Raw genomic sequence first — 9,639 nt, 5'->3', positions numbered from 1 at the left:
GGCGCAGTGGTCCCTGCACACGTATCCTGAGGCCTCTCCGCTGAACCTGCATGCGTGCTCTACGCAGTAGCTTACCCACTGAGGATCGTCTATTAACCCGGCCGAGGACGATTTTGCGAGCGGGTCCCGTGACCCCATTGCCGTGGTTATTGTTGTTTTTTGTTTGCCTGCGTACGTTTGTGTCTAACTTTTTCCCTTCGTAATTATTCGGCTACAAGTTTGGTATCTTTAGGATCTTTCTGTCTTTCTTTTTTTTGGTCACAGGCAAGCAGAGGCCAGAGCGCGGATCTGATCTTGGTCGACGAGGTGGGATTCGTCAGTTCCAAAGTGCTGCTGGCGGTTCTACCCAATATAGCGTTCAGAGGATGAAAGTAGGTGCACATCACCAGCCACGTCAACAACACCCCCTGGTTAAATAAAGTAGCGGACATTCGAGGGGACGACGGCGAACCCGCGTACCACGTGGTATCGCAGAGCTTCAAGTGTAGACATCATGCCAGGGATCCGGAGTCGACCTGCGTTTGCATGGGAGTCTATTGTCCTCAGCACATTTCCGTGGACAACCACCTAAAGCAACTCATGAACATAATTACGCCGAGGGGATTCGAGAGCGAGGTGACGGGTAGCAGCAGCACATCCTCTGTGGACACCAAGAGCGACACGAGCAATCCTTTTGAGGCGTGTATCATAAACAAGTTCCTTTCCGGCAACTGTATAGAGTTAGACCGCGTGGTCAAGACTGGCGTGGTGAGAGCTTACATATGCATGGACCCGACGTTCGGCGGAGGCTCCAAGTCTTGCGCCAGAGTTTGCTGCGCCGTGGAGCTGTGCGGAAGACAACTGGTGGTGAGTCTAACCTTCAGACAGGCCCGGCACGAGCAGTTCGTCGAACACGTAGTCGTAGTCAACATTCTCTGTGTCGCTCCGCTCGGCCGGGGGTTCGGCAGGTGCGCGCAAATTTAGCAGCGTGCAAATGTAGTCAGTCACCCTAGATTCTGATTGTAACATCAAAGAGGTTTCGGTGTCCGCAGTAGAACACGACACCAAATCCATGACCTGAGCCCACGTCCCGCACGCACACTGCAGCCGGGACAATCTCGCCATCCACCCCGTTATAGCAGCGGCCACGATGGTGTGCAGATCGCGTCGAACGGCCTTGTCTTGCCCTTGCAAAACGGTCATGTATCTCAGAGCCCCGCCGCGAATCCCTTCTACGGACGCGAAGGACGCGAGCGTCATGTGGTCGTAACTTTCGAACTCACATTTGGATATGCACGCATGTATGAACCGCTTGGGCACTCCGTTGCCCAACGCCAGGGTCACGACGGAGGACAGCGTGCTCGGGACACTGGGTCTGACGAGTTCTGCCGCGTCGCGGTGCTGAGCTTTGTACGTGGACACCAGCTTCTCGATCAGTAAAATCCTGGCGGGAGAGTACGAGACCAATTCAGAGTACATGGTTTTAAGTTGCCCGAGATCCATGTTAGAGTAGAACGTTATATTGCGATGGTAGGCGGCGAAGATGATCATGAATTTGTAGTGCGCCGACACATAGTCCCACGGAGCCGACAGCAACGTAGAAATGTTATCTTTGCAAATCGTACACGCGGCGCAAAACATGTTGGCATACACTCTGTCGATATCGTGCTATATGTTATCGTTGTCTTCCTCTCTGTCTTAACAGGTGGTGGGCTTGGAAGAGTTGGAAATATCGGACCTAGACCAAGTGACTCGCGTGTGCTCGGCTTTGCTGTGCGCTCACGTCAGGCTGATGAAAATGCTCATGCCTCGAGTCATGTGGAAGGAAGTTCCCGTAGTTATAATATTCGAACAAAACACGTACGTCAACGCTCTCGTGGACGTTAAGAACCTGATAGAACAGTCACTGCTTGGCTCGGGATCTCTGATTAAATTCTACAACAAGTGGTCCCACATCAACAACAAATACATGCTCGGGAAACACGTCAGCGCCAAGACAAAACTCGACATGGTGTTGAGTACGGTATCCGGGATATGCAAGAGTACGCTTTGTTATTGCGACACCGTGATGTCACTGGGCTGGGCCGTGTTGTCCGAAGCGACCAAGAAGACCAACGTGTGTACCAACAGGGTGCAGGGCGAAGTGTATTATAGGTGATTGAACGTGAACAACGTGTGTGTCTAAATGTGATTCTTTCATATGAAGAAATAAACAATGTCACAACCTTTATTGTGTCTGAAGGTTTTTGTGTTTGCGGTGCACACAACACCATGATTGTTGATAGTAGAACACATGGATTGATTTGGTAATGCTATTACGCTAAAAAAAAAGCAGAGACAACCAAACAGTTCCATTCTCACATCTTTTTATTTAGTCATGTCTTGTTTAATTGAAAATTACAACAAATGTCACTCATCGCCATGGCCAGACGCGGTACACAGTGTAATGGTACAAAAATTGCGTAACAACTCAGACCTGTTTGAGTTCGACATCATATATCCCCGGTCTGCGCGTTTCATACAAAAAACAGACGCATACAGAAAAGACAATCCACATACAGAGCACGTAGAAACCGACAATCGTAACCAATATCACCAGGAAAAGATATTTGTATAAATCGTCACCTCTTTCCGGTTGTACTGTGCTATGGCCAGGTGACCTGTGGTACTTCAAAGGGGAATCATTGGCTTTCGAAGCCATCCAGATACCCGGGGATTGACTGCGGCCTCGTACGCCGCAACGGTAAAAGCCTTCATGCCAGACAGAGAAGTTTTTTATCACCATGTAATTGCTAGGCCGTTTCGCGATCATCCTGCCTTCTTTGTAGAACTGATACGGAAGATCAGAGCTGTTGTGACTTTCGCAGACCAAAGTCAAGTCGACCCCTTGCATCGCACGATATACCAGAGTGAATGTGGCGTTTTTAACCTGACCGGCTTTAGATTCGCACCAATAACCCCCGCTGGCCATGTCGGCCAAGGTTACTGTTTGACACACGCCACCGATCAGCGTCCCCCAATCTAGTCCGCACACCATCCTAGTCCCACTGGACGTGTTGCTCATCACAGTCCAGTCGACAGTAGGACCGTTTACATCTTCGCAGGTCACGTCGACGTGCTCTTCTAGTTGTTGTTCGATAGGACTCACGGTTAAACGAGCCGAGTCAGTGTCACAGTTTGCGGTCAGTATAGCTTCACTTTGGGGTTGCTAGTTAGTAGGCAATATGACACCAATACAGCTTTTGTGTCTTTGGTACATGGTGTACGCATCATTCGTCGCCATATCTTTCGTTGCAACAGGTTTGTAATGTGTTACAAAAAGTTTAGGTGAAGTAACGTGGTTGTTCCTTCAGTGTTTGTTTTTTTTTTTGTTACGTCGTGACCTGTGTCTCGAAAGTAATATGAACAACGTTTCTGTGTTTAGGCCACACGCATCTAAGAGCAACGAGTGGAGAAGACGTGGTTCTTCGTTGTCCAGGTGAAGACTCACGTAAAATTATTGCGCTTAAGTGGCGGAAAGCCGGATGTGACCATCTTGGGTACGTCTTTTTTTTTCGAAATGGCCGTATTTACGAAAACTATCAAAAAGAAGACTTACATGGTAGGGTGCGTATGCTCAACCCATCCATGACAAACGGGAACGGTTCCGTTATCATAAGCAACATCAGCGTATCAGATGCGGGACTGTACACGTGTGATATTGCATTCCACTCTCGGGTACGTGAGCATTTCGAGTTTGAACACAGTACCAACCTAACAGTCGCAGAGTACATTAATGACAGTGGTTCTAAGCTCATCGATGTCAGTGTCACATCACGATCCTCGAAGTGCCCGGGACACCGCTCTGTAGTGAGCTCCTTGTTTCTGTTGATTACCCTCATCACACTATAATGGACAACAATGTGATGTACAGTTTGCTCGTTTAATGCACATGAACTGCAACAATTGTGAACCCAATAAACGCATGTCTTGGAAAATTCCATCATTGTCAGCGTCTAACAATTGTGAACCCAATAAACGCATGTCTTGGAAAAATTCCATCATTGTCAGCGTCTAAAGTGAGTTTTTTATAGCAATTTGTATCATCATTATCAGCGTCTAAAATCGTGGTGTAGACCAAGGGAATCTCTCACATCACTAAGGTCTTTCAACCACTGACCCAACTGTATGTTGTGAAGAGGAAAGTACACCATAATAGCAATGTATAAACCAACTAGTATCACAGATCTTTATTTTGTATTGCAATACAAATCAATAAGCATACATCAGGCTCGAAACATTGCACGCGCAGTCTTTTTCAAAAAGATAAAGGTTACATAGTGGCTGTATACAACTAGTTAGTCTGAAATTGCATGAATATGGTTATACTTTTCCTAGCAGTAAAGGTTACATCGATAGGTTACACAGTGTTTTAAATGATTAAGTGGTCCATGTATATAGTTAGCTAAAATATAATATGTATGCCTTGGTAAGAATAAACCAAGAGCAATTAGTAACCGCACAGGTGCTCGCTAACAAATGGCTTGGTTCCCTACAAGGAAAACGGTTACCGACGTGGAGCCTACTGTGGTTAGGATTTTGCAAACATAGAGACGTTTAAAGTGCTCTAATTTCACCGGGTGGAATTGTAGCTCTATAGCCTTGCCAGCGCCCAGTGGCGACTCGGAGATCGAAGAATCAACTTTCTCCTCGCGGATAGAAAGATTGTCCTGCGGTAGAAATGTTGGCTCACCTTTGGTTTTCACCAGCCAATTCATACTAACAGATTCGACATCGACAGAAGGTATCAGCCCGTCGCAGCGTATAGTAACAGGTTTGCCAAGGCAAACCTGCTTGACCACGAAGTTAGAATTGTCGCTGAACGGAGTGAAGATCTGCGCATGCGGTTGGTTGATTGTGATGTTGTACACTTTTTTTTGGCCAGCTAATTCCGTTCCGACGGAGAGCCCAGATTCAGCGGCGCCCTTTTCTGTGATAGAGTACACGTAGTACATGCGAGAAGGTGAGGTGAACATGTCCGCTACCATAAGTCCATTGCCAACAAAGCGTGGTTCAATCTGTGGGGACACACAGAGTACAAACAAAGTTGTAGGTCAGAACATGTTTCTATTACAAAAAAAAACAAAACAAAAGCTTACATGTGACAGCGCATCAGATATGTCTCGCGAAATAGCTAGTTGGTCTAACCTGGTTCGGCGTGGTCCATTGTAAGGGCGTCCAGCGTTCCTTAACGGGGGCTACACCGTCCCACGTCACCGTATCTCCGCACGAGATCGGACAGATCTTTCCGTGTTCGCAAAGATCGGACACATCGTCGGTGTGATCGACAGGAATTTGGTCTAAGAGCCGAACGTGTAGCGCGGCCACTTCACCTGAGACTTCGCAGTAGTATTCCTGAGCAACCTCGCCGGTCATGCGAGGAAAAATCAGCAGCTGTCGCGTACGTATTCCGTCGGATTGACCGGATCTCACGTCCCATGTCACGGGAGACCCCTCGATGGGACACTTAAACTCCACGTACGCATCACGCTGCACGTTTACGGTCACGGCCACCGTTGGCTTCGGTAGCCGGGGTGATGCAATTGTAGGTTGTTGAAGGTGTCGGTGTTGTTGCTGATGTTTTTGTTGAGCAATAACATTTCCGATCGCCCACCCCATAGCCATTCCAAAGTATTTTTCACCAAACGGACTGTCTCGAATTGGAGCGGATTGTGTGCCCATTAGGACCGCTAAGACTGCGAGAAACCAAATCGGGCCTGACATAGTATAATGCTACAAGGATGTCCGTGTGAAAAAGGGGTCGGATCATAAAGAGTATGTGAAACACATGTACTACGGGCCCACTTTATCCGTGGTGTGCCGGTCGGAGGAATTCATGTCGGTCAGAGGAATGTGCCTCGGTCGGAGAATGTGCCTCGGTCGGGAGAATGTGCCTCGGTCGGGAGAATGTGCCTCGGTCGGGAGAATGTGTCTCGGTCAGGAGAATGAGCCTCGGTCGGGAGAATGAGCCGGTGGCTGATTGAAAATATGTTTTTTTTGTTTTGTACATGGCACACTCTTACTTTATCACCGTGAAATATGACCGGGTTAGGCTGCTTGTCAATGTCGTGGTTGCTATGCGGCATGGTGACCTATACCTCGATGTCATCTCCATATCATACAACGACAAGCGGTGTGTGTTCATTCCTCAAAAAAAACTTTTACTGTTTATGTAATTTGAGCATGTTCTAGTTACGATCTTCATTTCCGTGATTGTAATTAAAGGCTTTATTTTATTTTTAAATTCACAGAAGACATCCGCCTGAACGTTTCAAGTGGACAAGATGTGATTCTTCGCTGCCAGACTACTACAGGAGGCTCGTTTGGCAGGGTGGAATGGACGACTACAGCTGCACTCGACACTAGACTGTACATGCATCAGAAAAGGCCTTTGGTTATGTACAAGAATGACAATCGAATAGAGCCAATGGACAACTCGATGGTAACCGGAAACTGTTCTCTGATTCTAAAGAACGCAAGTGTAACCGACACAGGGACATACACATGTATGATAATGACCTATCACAATGTACCTAACAGCAATCGGCTCCAAATGAAAGATTTTGTACAACACATTCACCTCTCGGTCACAGAGTTCGGAAAAACTCAACAAGAGCATTCGTCTGGTCATTCCGCCAACATCACAGAAAAACCGTCTTGTTCCCTGCCTGGAGACCGCCCTGTTCTAATAGCCTTACTTAGTCTGGTGTTGGTCGGCTGTGCAGCTTATGTCTTAGTGAGACTATACATAAAACGAAGCCGCTAGGGCCCTGACGGAAAGAACGTGTTCAATGTATTAAACAGGTTCAAAACTCTACATTGTTTGTCATCATTATTTGTGTGGTGGAGTGCATACAAAAAAAATACACAGCGGGTTGTTCAAATGTGCAGTCTCCTTTTATTTTATGTGTGCATACAATATCGTTATAACAACATCATCCTTAACAAACACTACAGTTCATCATGGCCACGTATGCATTTCTCAACGTCGTCCTTGTCCTTGTTCTTGAAGGCGAGGATGGTCGTAATTTTCTGAAACATCTCGGTGATATCGAGAAACAGCCCCACGCAGTGCCAGATGTAGTCTTCGTCTCCGTTCTCCGCTCTCTCGATGATGAGCTGAGTGTCGATCGTGACGAACGCGCAATACATCAGCGCACCTAGATGCGTGTCCATCTCACACGAGACGTCTATCAGAGTCATCAGAAACAAGATGATAAGCGTGGGGCCCACGCCTCCTAATAACAGGTAGATCCTGCATTTGACGTATAGTGCGCTAAGAGTAAAGCAAATAAAGAGCACAGCGGTCCCCGCAACGGCCAGCGCAATAACACTCGGATTCACAGACATCGCGAGGTCTAGCACGGGTCCGAGGGTGAAGCCCGAAAAGAACGAAAATCCTACGAGAATAGAGAATCTCGTCTTCTCGGTCTCGGGGCTGTGAGTGGTCAATCCAAGCCAAATCACCGAGACAAGCGATCCGAAAACAGATGTCACAGACAGCCCAATCAAGACGATCGGGAAAACGCTTGCGGCGATATAGACGCAGGAACCTGCGGCTGCCACAAACGTACAAATTGTCAAGCTCACATACACGTTCTTTAAGTGTACTCGGGTCGCATCCGATATGTGGGATAGCTTGAAGATCGCATCGATGTTGATGGTCCGGTTAAACCTACTGGTGAAATTAGAAAAAGAGGCCATGGTACAGAGACAACCGAATGAAAACAAAAGGATCAGCAGTGAACTGTGAGCTTTACAATAGTTAAATGTTTATATATAACGCACCTTGTGTTTACACAGGATGTTCTTTTATGCGGGACTAATTGCTGACAAAAACGAAACACTACCGTATGGGACAGACAAAAACACACGTTGCTGTTGTGAGTCAAGTTTATTATGTCAAATAAACCACGGTAGTCCGTGTCTGTATGTTGTTTAAAAAGGCAAATGTGAACAAATCATCACAATATAGTTGTTACTTTTACAAACAAAAACAAACATGTCAAGTCTCCCGTAAATGTTGTTGTTGTTGTTATACCATCACACTTTAGATTCGACAATCTCCATTATTCGCCGTTTTGTAAATGGGGTCACAGAGTTCTTTCTCTTTACGTTAGGCCTTGTTACCGTGTACATTCGGAATACCAGGTACGAAACGCCCGATAACATGAGAACGACCACTAATCCGCCGAGGAACACATACAAGTTGTCGTAGGGCGAAAGTCCTACGCGATCCCGTGGTGTCAACCCAACTGTCGAGGCGTCCTTGGTAGTGAGCTTGGTGTTCACTCTAGTGCCGGGGAAGTCACAGACGCTCTCGTAGCCACCAGTCATGTTACTCGACCAGTTGTTGTCGCTAAACATTTTCGCAGTCTGGTTGTCGACAGATATCCAGCTGAACGGGGAACCTGACTCCCCGAGGATTCCACATCTGTAAAAGCCTTCGTGTGTCTTTGAAACGTTTCTGATTGTCACAGTACTTGTGTTAGGGCAGCTGGCGATCACAGAATAGTCTTTGTAAAAGTACACAGGTCCCCGAATGAGACCTTTTTTGTGTGAGCAAGACAAAGTCAAGTCGTCTCCCACCGAGAGGGCTATAGTAGGACCCATAAGGATTGTTGAGGTATCGGTGATCGTAAGGTTTTGAGCATTGCTAACTCGACCGTCTGTACGAGATTGACACCAGTAGACTCCTGTGTCCCAGGGTAATGTCATTGAGATTTCACAGGAGTAGGCCTTGTATCGCCTGCCCCAGTAGTTTCCACATTCAGAGGTCACATTTTCCTCGGTCACATGTCTCATCACAATCCATTGCGAGGAATTGACTGCCCCTTGACAGTTGAAGCGAACTGTGTTTTCTTTGAATAATTGTAAACGTTGTGGGATGATAGTCAAGCGTACCGCGCCAGCGGCTACGGTTATCAATGAGATCAAAGACACCAGAAATAAGCTTATCTTCATTTTGACTTGTCCTCCGGATACGTGTGCGAACACAGCCGTTTGACACGCGATGAAGTATCAGGAAAAATGGCCTGAATCATAGGCAAACCCATGAATTGTGGGTTGTTTTTTCTCAAATTGCAATATAGAAAACACCTCGGTCGGGGGAATTGTACGCCGGTCGGGGGGATTGTACGCCGGTCGGGGGAATTGTACGCCGATCGGGGGAATTGTACGCCGGTCGGGAGGCAAAGGTTTGTGGGTTTTGGACGTTTGTCAGGGAACCGTAAACAAGAGTAATCCTTCGATTAAAATACAGTCACCGATACAAAAGCCGTGTAAAAAAAAACAAGACTCATCAGGACGTGTGCTGTATATGCAAACAAAAACCGGGGCTCCTTCAGCTGTCATTGATAACTGGTTCTACACATAGATCGAACTGTTCAAATTAACGCAAAAAAAATAGCAACAATTTGTACTCCGTATGAGATACACGGCAGTTATTTTTCTTGCGGAGGACAAATCGAATGACATGGTTGTTAAAGCTAAAGACGCGTCCAAGAAGAAAAACTCTTCGCTATGGGTACCCGTGTCACTGAGCGTATTAGCTTCCCTTGTTGCGCTGACCTTGGTCTGTGTGATAATATATTATAGCGCGAGTTGTATCACCATTGATAG

General features: G+C 46.8%; 1 pseudogene; it reads right to left on the bottom strand.

Annotated features, from left to right (window-relative positions):
* Positions 1-6,969: 6,969 nt before the first annotated feature.
* LOC146379839 (putative Bax inhibitor 1 pseudogene) lies at positions 6,970-7,722 on the bottom strand (annotated as a pseudogene).
* Between the last annotated feature and the right edge of the window lie 1,917 nt (positions 7,723-9,639).

Source organism: Perissodus microlepis, chromosome 9 (assembly GCF_051167445.1).
Source record: "Perissodus microlepis isolate ML-2025 ecotype Zambia chromosome 9, ASM5116744v1, whole genome shotgun sequence".
NCBI lineage: Eukaryota > Metazoa > Chordata > Actinopteri > Cichliformes > Cichlidae > Perissodus > Perissodus microlepis.
This window is presented reverse-complemented; position numbering and strand designations above follow the sequence as displayed.